Genomic DNA, 3099 nt, shown 5'->3' on the forward strand with positions numbered 1-3099 from the left:
CAGTTCTTAGCTGAATTCTTGCAGATCTGTGACACTGTCAAGACCAATGGGGTTGACCCTGACGTCAACAGACTTATGCTATTCCCTTTTGCTGTAAGATACAGAGCTAGGATATGGTTGGACTCACAACCTAAAGAAAGCCTGAACTCTTGGGAAAAGCTAGTCAATGCCATCTTGGCAAAGTTCTTTCCACCTAAAAAATTGAGTAAGCTTAGAGTAGAAGTCCAAACCTTCAGACAGAAAGAAGGTGAATCCCTCTATGAAGCTTGGGAAAGATACAAACAATTGATCAGAAAGTGTCCTTCTGACATGCTTTCTGAATGGAGAATCATAGGTATCTTCTATGATGGTTTGTCTGAACTGTCCAAGATGTCATTGGACAGCTCTGCTGGAGAATCTCTTCATCTGAAGAAGACGCCTGCAGAAGACGCCTGCAGAAGCTCAAAAACTCATTAAAATGGTTGCAAATAACCAATTCATGTACACTTCTGAAAGGAATCCTGTGAACAATGGGACGAATCAGAAGAAAGGAGTTCTTGAGATTGATACTCTGAATGCCATATTGGCTCAGAACAAAATATTGACTCAGCAAGTCAATATGATTTCTCAAAGTCTGTCTGGAATACAAGCTGCACCAAGCAGTACTAAGGACGCTTCATCTGAAGAAGAAGCTTATGATCCTGAGAACCCATCAATGGAAGAGGTGAATTACATGGGAGAACCCTGTGGAAACACCTATAATCCTTCATGGAGAAATCATCCAAATCTCTCATGGAAGGATCAAAAGATATCTCAAAAAGGTTTCAATAATAATAATGGTGGAAGAAACAGGTTTAGCAATGGCAAGCCTTTTCTATCATCTTCTCAGCAACAGACAGAGAATTCTAAGCAGAGCCACTCTGACTTAGCAACCATGGTCTCTGATCTAATCAAAACCACTCAGAGTTTCATGACTGAAACAAGGTCCTCCATTAGAAACTTGGAGGCACAAGTGGGTCAGCTGAGTAAGAAAGTTACTGAACTCCCTCCTAGCACTCTTCCAAGCAATACAAGTGTAAGGCCATCAACATGGCCGAACTTGGAGAGGAGAAAGAGGCAGTGATCGCCACTGAGGAAGACCTCAATGGACGTCCACTGGCTTCCACTGAGTTCCCCAATGAGTAACCATGGGAATTTGAGGCTCACACTGAGACCATAGAGATTCCATTAGATTTACTTCTGCCATTCATGAGCTCTGATGAGTGTTCTTCCTCTGAAGAGGACGAAGATATCACTGAAGAGCAAGTTGCTAAGTACCTTGGAGCAATCATAAAGCTAAATGACAAGTTATTTGGTAATGAAACTTGGGAGGACGAACCCCCTTTGCTCACCAAAGAATTGGATGACTTGAATAGGCAGAGATTACCTCAAAAGAGACAGGACCCTGGGAAGTTCTCAATACCTTGTACATTAGGCACGATGACCTTCGAGAAGGCTCTGTGTGACCTAGGGTCAAGCATAAACCTCATGCCTCTCTTTGTAATAGAGAAGCTAGGGATCTTTGAGGTACAAGCTGCAAGAATCTCACTAGAGATGGCAGACAATTCAAGAAAACAAGCTTATGGACTTGTAGAGGATGTTCTGGTAAAGATTGAAGACCATTACATCCCTGCTGATTTCATAGTCCTAGAGACTGGGAAGTGCATGGATGAATCCATCATCCTTGGCAGACCCTTCCTAGCCACAGCAAAGGCTGTGATTGATGTTGACAGAGGAGAATTGATCATTCAAGTGAATGAAGAATCCTTTTGCTTGTTGGGAGGCAACCCAATGTTATATTTTCCTTTTGTTATTTTATGTTTTCTGTAGGTTGATGATCATGTAAAGTCACAAAATCAATTGAAAAACCAAAAATAGAATGAAAAACAGAAAGAAAAATAGCACACCCTAGAGGAAAACTTGCTGGCGTTTAAACGCCAGTGAAGACAGCAAAATGGGGGTTTAACGCCCAGTCTGGTACCACTCTCTCTCTTCTTCACCCATTAACCAATCACCTCAACACCTCTTCCCCAAAAACCCCTCACCTATCAAATCCCACAATTCTCTTCACCACTCACATCCATCCATCATAAAACCCCACCTACCTCACCATTCAAATTCAAACCACTTTCCCTCCCAAACCCACCCATAATGGCCGAACCCTACCCCCCTCTCCACCCCTAAATAAACCCTTCTTCACTCGTTCATTTTCACACAACCTAAACACTACTTCTCCCCCTTGGCTGAACCACAAAGCCCCCTCCATCTCTTCTATTTTCTTCTTCTTCTACTCCCTTCTTTCTTCTTTTGCTCGAGGACGAGCAAAACTTCTAAGTTTGGTGTGGTAAAAGCGTTGCTTTTTGTTTTTCTATAACCATTTATGGCACCTAAGGCCGGAGAAACCTCTAGAAAGAGAAAAGGGAAGGCAAAAGCTTCCACCTCCGAGTCATGGAAGATGGAGAGATTAATCTCAAGGGTGCATCAAGACTACTTCTATGAAGTTGTGGCCAAGAAGAAGGTGATCCCCGAGGTCCCTTTCAAACTCAAAAAGGGTCAACTTTGATCAAAGGTTGGACCAAGTCCTCATGGATACCACTAAGAAAAGGATGAAGCAAACAAGAGATCCCACTTATGGACATGAGCATGAGGAAACTCCTCATCATGAAATCCCTGAGATACCTCAAGGGATGCACTTTCCTCCACAAAATTATTGGGAGCAAATCAACACCTCCCTAGGAGAGTTAAGTTCCAACATGGGACAACTAAGGGTGGAGCACTAAGAACATTCCATCCTCCTCCATGAAATTAGAGAAGACCAAAGAGTCATGAGAGAGGAGCAACACAGGCAAGGAAGAGACTTTGAGGAGCTCAAGCACTCCATAAGATCTTCAAGAGGAAGAACGAGCCTCCATCACTAAGGTGGACCCGTTCTTTAATCTCCTTGTTCTTTATTTTTCTGTTTTTCGAATTTTTATGCTTATATTTATCTATGTTTGTGTATTATTACATGATCATTAGTGTCTTAGTGTCTATGCCTTAAAGTTATGAATGTCCTATGAATCCATCACCTTTCTTAAATGA

At 42.2% G+C, this 3099-nt stretch overlaps 1 non-coding gene across 1 annotated transcript; it reads right to left on the reverse strand.

The window, feature by feature from the left end:
* Positions 1-207: 207 nt before the first annotated feature.
* On the reverse strand, positions 208-315 carry LOC127740367 (small nucleolar RNA R71). The gene has a single exon (XR_008001044.1). It is a non-coding gene; the product is annotated as a small nucleolar RNA R71 (small nucleolar RNA).
* Positions 316-3099: the final 2784 nt, after the last annotated feature.

Source organism: Arachis duranensis, chromosome 6 (genome assembly GCF_000817695.3).
Source record: "Arachis duranensis cultivar V14167 chromosome 6, aradu.V14167.gnm2.J7QH, whole genome shotgun sequence".
In the NCBI taxonomy this organism is placed as follows: domain Eukaryota; kingdom Viridiplantae; phylum Streptophyta; class Magnoliopsida; order Fabales; family Fabaceae; genus Arachis; species Arachis duranensis.